The sequence below is a fragment of the Nuphar pumila genome, chromosome 1 (genome assembly GCF_984573655.1).
Source record: "Nuphar pumila chromosome 1, dmNupPumi1.hap1.1, whole genome shotgun sequence".
Classification (NCBI taxonomy): domain Eukaryota; kingdom Viridiplantae; phylum Streptophyta; class Magnoliopsida; order Nymphaeales; family Nymphaeaceae; genus Nuphar; species Nuphar pumila.
The window spans coordinates 23296861-23310646 of NC_143249.1; the positions used below are offsets into that span (position 1 = coordinate 23296861).

Genomic DNA, 13786 nt, shown 5'->3' on the forward strand with positions numbered 1-13786 from the left:
AGGTGTCCGGCGTTTTGCGATTTACGCCAAAAAGGAAAGGGGAAAAGGGCGGCGTCCGGAAGTATTTTTCCTAATGAGTGTAGGAAAAGGGCTCAGAGGGTGAAAATCCCACAAAGGGCTGGAATTTGAGAGCCTTCTTCTTGCTTCCCCGCCCCAATTCTTCCACATCCCGCTTCGAGGATTTCTTTTTCTCGCCATCTTTGTATCTTCAATCCCTCCACCAGTTTCCGACGTTCCTCGCCTTAAAGGATGACATCCATCTTCTCGTTCCCTTCCCAACGGCCTCTTCAGCGCTTGCTTCTCATGAGGTAATGTGGTTTTCTCATCACCGCCCTTTGTTTTCCCACTATTCTTTACAATGGTTGTTTTCCTTTCAGTTCCTTTTGGTTTATTGTGCTTTGAAGAAGATGGGTGTTGCTTGTTATGACTATTTCTTGTTGTTCTTATATCTTGTATTTGATTGTTTTGGACTTGTTTTGATGTTTTCCTCAAGCTTGGAATCCAATTGCAAGTTGGTTTTTGTTCAGTTTCGTGTTTTTGAAGGAACTGTAGAGTTTTCTGTTTTTCTCTTGTGGGCTCTGTTTTGGGGTTTTACTTATGTTGGTGGTGTTCAATTTGGGAGGGCTTGTTAGGTAAAGGATTCATCTTGGTAGGGTATCATTTACTTACTTTGGTCTTGAAACAACAATATATGAAACTTTAGTTGTTTGTCTTGAAAGTTGTGACTATAGAATTTGATTTGAGAGGGACAGCTAATTGCTGTTGTCAAGATTGGCAGTAAATCAATTAGGAGGTATTTGATTTTGGGTCTTTTAACTTCAATATGTTACATGTGGAAAATTGTTATACAACGACAGGATTCACATGCACCAACAGCCACTTTTTTTTAGCTTTCCCTTCAGTTGTTGAAGTTTCTTGCAATCCATATTGTATTATGTGGTTTGTATTTTTTGTGTTTGTTTAGTCATAGAGTCATCAGTGTACTCTGAAAACTGTCCTTTTTATTTCCTAGTGCACCACTGATTTATGCTAGTCAGAGAAACAAGTTGGATCACATTCAAATTGATCCATAACATTTTCTTCAACATTCATACAACAACAACAACTACGCCTTCATCCCAAAACAATTGGGGTCCGCGATATGAACCAAAAAAGAAAATCATTCTTCAACATTCATAATTTAACATATTTTCCTCTTTCTGAAACTCAGTTAATCTTAAGCTCCATGTAACATGGACACAGCTTGCAAGATCACAATCACGAAAGTGAAATTTAATAGCGGAAAATACAAAAACAATGCCACTAAGGGCTTGCAAGATCACAATCACAAAAGTGCATAAGCACAAGTCCACTATGCGACAACACAATAGCGAACAAGGGACAGCAACACAAGCACTAAGTGCATATAAAACATTAAAAAACTAAATAGAAAAACACAAAACATAAAAAATATTCATTTTTATTGAGCATAAACTATGTCACATGGATTCGGCAGGTGCGGGTGTGGCACCCAGTGCGGTCAACCCGACCTTGGGTGCGGTCAATGCACCCAGGGTCATTTTGGTCCATTTTTGGATTTTTTTTTTAAAATTTTGCCCTATGAAATGGGCTGCAAAATTAAAAAAAATTCTTGAGGGGGGGGGGGGGGGGCTGCCCCCCTATAACCCCCCGCTAGGGGCGGCCCCCCTGACCCCCGCCCGCTGACCGCGCAATAGGACCCGCGCCGGGGGAACCCCCGGACCCCCTTCTCTCTCTCTCTCTCTCTCTCTATATATATATATATATATATATATATATATATATATATATATATATATTTGCCGCACCCCCGCACCCAAGGTTTTTGAAAGTGCCACACCCCCGCACCCGCACCCATGTGACATAGAGCATAAATGCTTAAGAGAAGCATTACATGAAATTGGGACAAGGAGTCCCTTATGTATAAAAAGAAGAGCCAAAAGGGAGCTCCCATAGAGTTGTTGCCATTGGGATGCTTCCAATGACTCTAAGGGTGAATGACCTCAATGCCTTTGGTCTTTGGGATAAAGACAATACAAAATAAAAAATAAAGAAAAAGAAAAATCTGTTCCTAGAGGACAAAACTTATTACAGGAGGAAAAGCTGTAAATACCCCTAGCGGTATCTACCTATTATAGAAATAAATAACTATATATATACATTATATATATATATTACAATGATAAAGGAATATATATATATATATATATATATATATATATATATATATATATATATATATATATATATATATATATATATATATATAATCTTAACACAAAGTTCCATCCAGAACCATGCCCTCTTTCTCGGGTAGAGTTAAAGCTTAGGTCTGTAATCATAACCTCATGATTAACTTTATCTTTTCGAGTGCTAGATGAGATGCCAAACATGGCTTCATGTTCCAATAGCATAGTTCCCAGCCTATCAAAAGGCGGTCTAGGTACATTACTGGTATACACGGTGGCAAACATATTGTATTTTGGTCCAAGCTCTTGAATCATCTTTGTGCACACATCTTCATCTGACAATGGAGACCCTATAGCTACAAGTTGATCCACAAGTACTTTATTCTTGTTGAGATATTCTATAACATTAGAATCTTCTCTTTTCAGGTTGGCAAACTGCACTTTCAGTTGATATACTTTGGGAGTGGAGATTTTTTCATACGATTGGCGAAGAATGTCCCATAATTCTTTTGCTAGGATTTCCGATGGAATATGAAGGAGAACTTCACGAGAGAGAGTGATTGTAATGAAGTCTACAACTGACTGGTCATTTTTGTACCACACAGCCAACTCTAGATTCTTAATCACAGTCTTAGTCTCTGAGGCCTTCTCTGCACTAAAATTGTTTGGGAAACATATTCCAAAGACACAAGAATCGACCCATCAAGGTGTCCCATTAAATCATGACTGCAAAGAACAGGAATGATTTGTTTCTTCTAAGATGAAATTGAAGAAGCAAGTTTTTCGGTGACCAAGTGGCTAAGAAAAGAAGCATTATTGGCGGCTATAGAGAATGACTGAAGGGAATAAACAAGAAATATGACTTAAAACAAGATTGAATTCAGTTCAACCAACAAGAAAAATTTGATCCAAATAACTAATCAGAGAATCTAATTTAATCCGAACAGCCAGCCTTTTTTTAGGCTGAATAAGGAATCAAACTAAGGATCAAGAACCACATATCAAGGCAAAAATCGTACTCGATCTATTGGTTTTAGCCTCTTCCCTTTTTTTTTATATTCAAGTGGATTTAACAGGGACACCACCCAAGAGCATATTTAATATTCTATCAGACTTGTCGTCAAATCTGATCTGACAAGAGAATAAGTCTGGTATGAAAGAACGATATGATCTAAATGTAAAATCAGATCTGAGAAGAGATTTTAAGAAAAGAAGAATAAACGGGGCTAATTAATATGCAGATCTGAAGAAGACAAGAAGCATAATAGATCTGAAAATATTTTCAGATCTAAAGCAAAAGAAAAGAAAGGGGAAAAATTTTGTTTAGTGGAAAGACAAAATGAGAGTAGTTGAAGAAAAAGGGGTTGACACAAATAAGAGAGGGATATATGGAGAGAGACATGAGAGGAGGAGATTGCAGCCAAAGTTTAATGGAACTTATCTCTTCATAGTTCTGATACCATGTGAAATATTCCTTTGGAAAACTTGTCCTACACAACAGGTAAGAAAGAAGAGAAGAAGCCTGGAACTTGAATGACGTCTCAACCCAAAATCCCTAGGGTGACATCTCATCATATATAAATATAGCTCAACCATGACAATGTACAATTTTGCCCTCTGGTACATGAATAAAATACAACTTAACAATACATGGTGAACTCGGGTCTTGGATCTGGATCCAAACCCGATTCACGTACTATATTCCTAACACATACATCAGATATGGCGTTCTCATGAGGTGTTATATGAAAGGAGGTTGTTGAATCAAGAATCAAAAAACACATACTTGGAGGAGAAGAAGAAGCTATAGCAGCACCCAAAGTCGATGAAGTCTTTAAAAATTGTTGAAGTGCCATTGTTAGTTGACCAATGGAGTCCTTGAGATTTCCTTCATCTTTGCTTGCTTCTAGGGGTGGCAATCGGGTCGGGTTGGCGGGTTGGCGTGTCAGCATACCTCAACCCGAACCCGACTCGTTTATTAAACGGGTCGGCTGTGGCAAACACGAACCCGACCCGTTTAATAAACGGGTAACCCGACACGACCCGCCAACCCATTTAATAAATGGGTTGGGTCGGGTAAACGGGTTTTCAGGTTCGCGGGTTGACGAATCGGGTTGGCAGGTAGGCAGGTTGGCGGGTCGGGTTGACGGGTCGGGTTGGCGGGTTGACGGGTCGGGCAGACGGGTTGACCCACCCGCCTAACCCGTTTATTAAACGGGTCAGACGGGTTGGCGGGTTGGCATACCCCCAACCCGAACCCGACCTGTTTAATAAACGGGTTACACGGGTCGACCCGTTTATTAAACGGGTTGGCTTAAGCCCAACCCGAACCCGCCTAAGAGGCGGGTTGGCGGGTCGTGTCAGAAATTGCCACCCCTACTTGCTTCTTCTCCTTTTTTCGACATGAATTAATCTATGGAAGCCGCCTTGTTTTTTAGTTTGGAACATGTTGGTTTGATGTGACCTGACAAATTATAATAATAACAAATGATTTTTCTTGAGCCTTCGTATTGACTTCCAAATTGAGGAGGCTTGTACGTCTTTACATACTTGCTAGGTCGAATTGTGACCAATACTTCATCTTCTAATTTAGACATGCCAAGTCGAGTTTCTTGGCAAATTTGAGCAATAACCTCTTCTATTGGCAAAGGAGTAGTCCTATGGAGAAGAGATGATCTCACTTGCTCATACTCAAGGCACAATCCATGCAAAAATTGGAAACAATGCTCGTTTTTCATTTGCTTAAGCCTAAGTTTCACATCTTTGTAAGCCACCCATTTGGGTTCTAAGGATGCTAGCTCATCCCATAGAGGGGATAAGACACTAAAAACAATCCCTAACATTCATATCTTTTCGCTTTATAGTTCTAATATTGCCTTGCAAGTAATAACTATAATACTGACTTGCAAGATCCTTTTGGGTATACATGCCTTTCATAAATCGCCATGCCTCATTTGCCTTTCTAAATTTGACCATATCGACATAAATTTTAATATATACGTTGTTCATGGTTCAACCATGCAAGAATCTTGGCATATTGCTCTCGCAATCTTCAACTTTCATTTGATAGTCATAAATAGCCTTCTTTCTTTCTTCTCCTTCAAGTGGCTTTTAGATGCCTCCCTTAAGCTTGGTGAGCATAAGTTAGGGTTCAAGAGTGGTGTCCATCACGTATCTCCATAATTTCTTTCCCGATCCATAGATAAAGATAGAGAGCTATGTCACATAGGTGCAGGTGCGGCGATACAACACTTTAAAAAAACTTGGGTGTCGGGGTGAAGGGAGTGTGTATATAGTTTTTAACAGTTTTTAGTTAACCCATGCATGGTTCGACCCTTGTGCCAATGAGAGGGGGAGGAAGGAGGAGAAAGAAGAAGAGAGAGAGAGAGAGAGAGAGAGAGAGAGAGAGAGAGAGAGAGAGAGAGAGAGAGAGAGACCTTTGTCGTCGCTGTCGGAAGAGGAGGAGGACGCCTCCGCCGTTGGAAGAGGAGGAGAGGAGTCAGAGTCGGGGGGAGGGGATGAGTCGTCCCCTAAACCCATCCCACCCCCAATTATTTTTTTAAATGGACTCGGTGTTAGTTTACCGAGTCCATTTTGGACAAAGATAACCCTGGGTGCGGGTCGACCGCACTCAGGGCTTATTGACCGCACTGGGTGCCACACCCGTATCCGCACCTGCATCAGCACCCACGTCACGTCAACCCGAGTGTGGCAGCCTGTTTGGCGAGTCCATGTGACATAGATAGAGAGAGATAGAGAGAAAGAGAAGAGTAGGTGGAAGATCACAAACACGTCCCACAAACCCTTGGTCCCTTGATCAATCACGAACAACACGTTCCAAGGTTCCTTCTCTCTAATACCATGTAATGAAGTAAGCGGAAGCAAGGACATACAAATACAAGGCCCACAAGAGCAAGCCCACTAAGGGACAACACAATGAGCCTACAAGGGCTTATCCCAAGAGAGCAAAATTAAAAAAATATAGATCTTTATTCGTAAAATGCTTAAGAGGTTCATTAAGTGAAATAGGGACAAGATGTCCCTATTTATATACAAGAGGGCACAAGAAACAAGCCAGTGGGAGCTCCCAACGACTCTCTAGTCACCATAAAGCCCCTAGACAATAAATAAATTCCTAAAAAAATATAAAAAGAAAATAAATATAATACTATCCTTAATGGACAGCCCTAATTACATGAGTAAAAAGACAAAAATGCCCTGAATGGACATTACCTATTACAAGACTGATATATATATATATATATATATATATATATATATATATATATATATATATATATATATATACAACCTATTTTAACAGCAATGGCAGTGGAAGAATGGAAAAACAGTGACTGATGGGTGGTGTGTAAGGGGGTTGAGAGGATGAAATGGCATGGGCAGTGATGTTAGTAGTAGTAGTAGTGGTGATGGTGGTGGCTGGTGTAGAAGAAAGGCAAAGTGATGATGGGCTGGTGGTGCTACACAGTAGTGATAGAAAGAGGAAGTAGATGTATGGTGGTATTTGATAGTCACTATGGCCTTAGGTAGGTGCATAAGGTCGAGTGTATAGTGTGGCACCCTAAAATTGTAAATGGGTAATTGGAGTGTGGGTCCTTAAAGTCTGATCCAAAGAACCGTTTAGGAAAGCATTAGGGTTTAAGCCCTATTTGAGGATTGTAAAGAGGCTATTATTTGATCTTTTGGGGAAATCTGTCTCTTTCTCTCTCTCACCCTTAATATATTCAAAATCTCTCCGTTTCCCTCTCCACATACATAACCAAGAGCTCAACTCGTTGTAATGTGCAAAGTTTGCCATCTTATGAAGTTTGTTTTCTCCATTCACTTGCCATTGGAGACTAGATTTATGCTTATTTGAAACAATGAATAGAAAAGAGAAAAGAGCAAAGGTGGGAGGTTGTAGAAGGTAAAAAAGATGGATGATGATGGTGGTGGTAATGGCAGTGGAAGAATGGAAAAACACTGACTGATGGGTGGTTTGTAAGAGGGTTGAGAGGATGAAATGGCATGGGCAGTGATACAAGTAGTAGTGGTGGTGATGGTGGTTGCTAGTGTAGAAGAAAGGGAAGGTGATGATGGGCTGGTGGTGCTACATGGTAGTGATAGAAAGAGGAAAAAGTAGATGGATGGTGGTATTTGATATGCGCTAAGGCCTTAGGTAGGTGCATGAGGTTGAATGTATAGTGCGACACCGTAAAATTGTAAATGGGTAATTGGGGTGTGGGTCCTTAAAGTCTGATTCGAAGAACTGTTTAGGAGGGTATTAGGGTTTAAGCCCTATTTGAGGATTGTAATAAGCTCTCAAGAGGCTATTGAAAGTATTTTGATCTTTTGGGGAAATCTCTCTCTCTCTCTCTCTCTCTACCCTCAGCTGACTTGGGTGGGCACGGCCATCGGCACACCCATCTGGTGCCCTTTCCTCGCATGCCACCATACACCACTGGATGCCCACGGCCCTCGTGTTCCCCTCCGCGTGTGCACGCTCTGAGCTCACTGGCACTCACTCTGCAATGTGCAGTAGAGTTTGGCCGACCATTGCCCTCAGTGCCTGAAGATAGGGCACTCTATCTCAGCCCAGCGGTATGCCCTGCACTTCGCCTAGGTGCCTCTCCAATCTGGGGCGTATCAGGTAGTTGAGAAAGAAGGGAAGGGAGAAGAGTTGCAAGGGGGAGGGGAGAGGGGAGAGGATTTCAGTTGTAAGGGTAAACCCATCAATACAGGATAGATTGTGGCTTGGATAGTTTAAGACTTTGGAGTTTTTTAATTAACCAAGGAAATTTTTAGGTTTACTTGTTAAAATTTGGAAAAATTTGATGTTTTTTATTATCACCCTAAAATTGGGAGCTATTTTGAAAATTTCCCTTTTTTTAACTTAACCTGTGCTTTCACACATTCTTTCAAAAAAAAAAACTGTGCTTTCACACACACACACACACCGTAGGTTGTTGTGGATAATGAAATGGATAATTGTGTTCATTTGCTGAGTAATCTGTTTATAAACCTCGGGATAGGAATTTTCAGATTCTCATTAGTACTAGTAACATTTTTTTTCCTTTGATTATCTGTTATATTTCATTGTTAGTTTTTCCTTTTCATTTACAAGAGGCAATAAACTGATCATGCAGGATTGCTGTAACAATTCCTGATGCTTTAGCTTCAAGTCATTGTGCTTATGTTATGAGATAATCTTGAATTCTTTTTGCTCATGCAGTTGTTTAGCTACAGATATGCCGTCCCTACATTTCTGATAGATGATCTGTCACCGTAATATACACAAAAAGCAAAAAGTGAAGCTCCTGATGCTTATCTAACCTGTAAAACTTGTGTTTATTCCTATGTCAGAGGGATTCGGTTAACCAGGTGCCGCACCCGCGTCGTCGACGACGTCGACGCGAGTGCGCGTGCGGGTGCGGCACCTGGTGCGGTCAACCCGACCCTAGGTGTGGTCAACGCACCCAGGGTCATTTATGTAAAAAAAAATGACGTCGAGGGAGGCTCGCTTGAAGAAGAAGAAGAAGAGAGGCGAGAGGGAGCTCACCTGAAAGGGGGCCGGAGGGCGCATCGCTGGCACAGGAAGGACCGACGTCGGGTGGCTCGCCGGACGTGGGGCTTGCCGGCTTCAGGTGTCCGGAAAACGAATGGGAGAGAGGGAGCCTACGACGCGGGGAGAAGGTGAGCGAGGAGAGAGAGTGAGCAGCGTGGGGAGGGGGAAGCAGATCGGGTCATGCTGAATATGAGCATTTTTTCTCTTGGCCATCCGATTTGCATTTTAAAAAGCTAAAAAGTCAACAAACCACGTGGCATTCATCCAAAATGCAAACAGACGGCCACGATGTGTGCATGAGCAAAAACGCTCATGTTCAGCATGACCTGATCTGCTTCCACGTGGGGGAGGGTTTCTCCCTGTGTGCTTTAAATAAGCACGGGTTTGGATCCGGGTCGGATCCGAATCCGACCCGGGTCCAAGTTTTTTTGCTGCATCCCCGCACCATGTTTTTTAAAGTGCCGCATCCCCACACCCGCACCCATGTGACAGGTTTATTTTGTCTTTCACTTTTTAGTGAGAGGACATGATTTAGGAAGTGACCTTTTCCGATTACTTGTTTTTAAATGAGTTTCAAAATATATTTTTCTAGACAAGTTTCTGTTAAATTATGTACATAATCATATAATGTAATATATATATTTTATTTATATATATATATATATATATATATATGGTAATACATATACATATATTAATATATATGTATATGTATCTACTCAAATATATATATAAAATATATATTTCTATTTGTTTAGTCATAAGGGTAGTTTAGTCTTTTCCCTATTTTTGCGCACATTCACTTTTTGGATGTGATTGTAATTATTTTTATTTTTCTTTTTGTTTTTTTCATTTCTTTTTGTATGTGTACCAAAAAGGTACCTTGGGGGGCCACCAACATAGTCGTTGGGCCCTCTCCAACGGTCACATTTGTGACCGTTGGAGGGGCTCCAACGACTATGGGTGGAGCCCCTCCAAGGCCCCTCTTGTGGTGTTATAAATAGGGGTTCTCCCCTTTGTATTTTCTCATGGCTTTGGGTCAAAGCCCAAGTTCTCAATAAATTGATTCCATTATTTTATGCCTTTGTGCATTTGTGAGTTATTTGTGGGTTGTGCTTTTTGTGCACAAGTGTTCTAAAGTGTTCTTATTGTGCTTTCGTGGTGGGTTCAATATCAAGAATATTAAGGTCTTGATATTAGTATCTTGTTGGAGATACTTTCACATGGTATCAGAGCCTCGTTGGAAGAAAGAAGATCGTGTATCTCGCCTCTTGTGAAGCACCTCGAAAATCGTGCCCTCAAGCTAGTGAAGTTTTTGAGTAAAGCATTTGCTCCGGGCAATATTTTAGAAGCAACTTTTGTCAAGAAAAGGTTGAAAATCCGTTAAGGTACGCTTTATTTTTCATCTTCTCCTCTCCATAATGGGTGAAAAAGACTCCCACTTCTCCCTTGGTTTTAAACTTAGTGGTTCAAACTGCCATGTTTGGGCCGGCAACATGGAAGCCCATATCAAAGGGAAAGGTCTTTGGGGTTATGTTCAAGGATCCATATCGGAACCCAAACCCAAGCTTTCTATTATAGAGAAAGGGGAAATCAAAATTCTTGAAGGAGAAGATAAACAAAAGGCCTTAGAAGAATATTCCAAAAGGCATGATGAGTGGGAAATGAAGAACTTCAAAATATTGTCTTGGATTTTTTCGTCCGTTGAAACCAAGATCAATGCCAACATCATCAAATTTAAAAGGGCCTCCGAAGCTTGGTTATACCTTGAAAAAATGTATACGTCAAGAGACTTGTCTCACAAATACTACCTCCAAAAGAAAGCCTTGACTCTTCAACAAAATGATTTATCTATTCGGGAATATTTTGCCGAATTATCATCTATTTGGGACGAGCTTGCCATGCTCGAACCAAAATGGAGTGGAGAAGCTATTGAGTTAAGGCACAAACAACTTGAGGAAGATCGTTTCTTCAACTTCTTAAATGGTCTTAGACCCGAATTTGAGCAAATTCGGTCCTCTCTTCTATCGGCTTTTACCTCCCCATCTATTGAAGATGTCATCACCAAGCTAAGTGGTGAGGAAACACGTATGGGGATTAGTAAAAATAACCCAAGCATTCTTGCTACTCCTTCTCAAAATGACTATGAAGTAGTCAATGCCGTGTCAAGACCCGGTAATAATTTGAAGACCTACAAACCGCCCCATTTCAAAAATCAAGGGCAAAATGATCGATATGGCAAGAGAGATGATAGCAAATTAACTTGTTATTTTTGTAAAGAACCGGGACATATCAAACCCAATTGTCGTAAATGGAAGAAATTCCTCGCCGCGGCTTTAGCATCCCAATCGGAGGAACGGCCTTCAACATCAAATGAACCTCTTTCGCTTCATCAAATTATGGATGCTCTTCAACCTCTTTTCAAAGGAGGCACTTCTGGAGCCGCCATGTCATCTTCTTCCTCTCTTGGTAAGACATCTTGGCTACTTGATTCTGGTGCTTCGTTTCATATGACTCCAAGTCATTGTTTTCTTTCTAATTATTCTGAAAATCGCCTTCCATCTTTTGTCTCAACCGCGGATGGAACCCCTCTTGAAATTAAAGGAATGGGCAATTTTGAAAAACAAGATTTTTTTATCCCAAAAATTCGTCTTATTCCAAAACTAAACTTAAATTTACTTTCCGTTTCTCAACTCTCGGACTATGGTTGCGATATAAAGTTCTCTTCTAATAAATGTTGGATACAGGATCGCCAGTCCGGGAAATTGATTGGGGAAGGCTCTAGGAGAGGAGACCTCTACTATGTTGATTTTCTTAAAATTCCCAAGAATCAATTTTGTAATGTTGCTCAAAACAAAGATATTCATGTATGGCATAAGAGATTGGGTCATCCCAACATTGTTAAAATCTCTTATTTGCCTTTTATTAAGCATCTTTGTAATGAAAATTTTGTTTGTAATGAGTGTATTCTTGGAAAAATGAGAAGTCTTCCTTTTCCTCAAAGATCCATGTTTACAACAAAACCTTTTGAAATCGTTCACTCCGATGTATGGGGTCCAGCTCCGGTGATATCCAAGGGAGGCTTTTCTTACTATGTTATCTTTGTGGATGATTTCACTAGGTTTAGTTGGATATATTTTCTTAAACATAAATATGAAGTTTTTTCAACTTTTAAAACATTTCATATGATGGTTTTAAATCAATTCAATGAAAATTTGAAAATTTTTAGAACCGATTCAGGTGGCGAATACCTTTCCAATGAATTTAAAAGCTATCTTGAAAACTATGGAATTCTTCATCAAAAGTCTTGTCCCAAAACCCCCCAACAAAATGGGTTGGCTGAACGGAAACATAGGCATATTATTGAAACCACACGAACTTTGCTCATTTCTCAAAATATACCGAAAAAACTCTGGGCGGAGGCCGCTCTTACTTCTGTCTATCTCATAAATAGACTTCCATCTAAAAACTTGAACAAGATTTTCCCGTTTGAAAAATTATACGAAAAAGAACCTGATTATAGCAGGTTAAGGGTTTTTGGATGTAAATGTTTTGTCCTTACTGATAAAAATGACAAACTCTCCCCTAAGGCCATTCCTTGTGCCTTTCTTGGTTACTCTGAAACTCATAAAGGTTTTCGCTGTTATGATGTTAAGAGTGATAAACTTTATGTTTCCAGAAATGTAAGCTTCTTGGAAAATGTTAGTGGTTTCGAAAAACTTGAAACTAATGATGAGAATATAGATTATTCTTTTCTGTTTGATTTATTAACTGAAGATGATGATACTAGCGATGATGAAACAAACCAAAATGATGAAACTCATACTGATCAACCCATTAATGAAGAGCCACATAGAGATCCTATAACCTACTCTCATAGAGATAGGAGTACTTTTAGAAGTGCCCTCGAAAGATATGATAGTGAGTCTACCTCTTCAAGTGAAGGAAATCTTCGTAGGACCGAAAGATCAAGAAAACCCCCTTCTAGGTTCATCTCATATGAGTCTTTTTCACCAAAATATAGAGCTTGTCTAAGCGCCATTCACTCGTACATAGAACCTAGGGATTTTGAGGAAGCACGAAAATACCCAGAATGGATAGTTGCTATGAACAATGAACTTGAAGCCCTAAAGAAAGCAAAAACTTGGGAGTTTCAAGACCTTCCTAAAGATAAGAAAGCAATAGGGTGTAGATGGGTGTTTAAAGTCAAAACTAAGAGTGATGGGTCTCTTGAGAGATATAAGGCCCGCTTAGTTGCAAAAGGGTATGGTAAAAAATATGGGATTGATTATGAGGAGACTTTTGCCCCCGTTGCTCGGATGGTCACCGTCCGATGTCTTATAACTGTTGCTTCAATAAATAAATGGAACATCTATCAGATGGATGTTAAGAATGCGTTTTTAAACGGAGATCTAAACGAAGAAGTATATATGGATGCTCCTCCTGGAATGGAGTATCCTAAAGGGAAAGTGCTTCGTCTTCGGAAAGCACTGTATGGTTTAAAACAAGCTCCCAAAGCTTGGTATGATAGGTTTAACTCTGTGATGTTAGATAATGGTTTTTCATCATGCTTTACTGATACTGCTTTGTTTGTTAGAAAGTCTAATGCAGGGATTGTTATTCTGTTGCTATATGTGGATGACATGCTTATTACTGGGAGTGATTCTAAAGGGATTAAAAGCATAAAGTCCATATTAAAGGATAAGTTTGAAATGTCTGATTTGAGTTTCTTAACTTATTTTTTGGGTATTGAGGTTGCATACTCTCATAGAGGGTATTTTTTGTCTCAAACTAAGCTTGCATCTGAGATTATTGACAGGTCAGGTATTACAGATGATAAAGTTTGTGAAACTCCTGCTATAGTAGGAGCAAAAATGAAGATTGATGATGGTGTTCCTCTCTCCGATCCTACTCCCTACAGGCAACTAGTAGGCTCGTTGATGTATCTAAGTATCACCAGACCAGATATCTCACATGCGGTGCATACGACAAGTCAATTTCAGCATGCACCAAC

General features: G+C 40.1%; 1 protein-coding gene across 5 annotated transcripts in view; it reads left to right on the top strand.

Annotated features, from left to right (window-relative positions):
- Positions 1-39: 39 nt before the first annotated feature.
- Positions 40-13786, top strand: part of LOC149848343 (zinc finger CCCH domain-containing protein 55-like) — a 37616-nt gene continuing 23869 nt past the window's right edge. For all 5 annotated transcript variants that reach the window (XM_089991610.1, XM_089991757.1, XM_089991834.1 and 2 more), the window contains exon 1: positions 40-308. The gene's annotated coding sequence lies outside the window, so the exon portion shown is untranslated. The remainder of the gene's footprint in view (positions 309-13786) is intronic.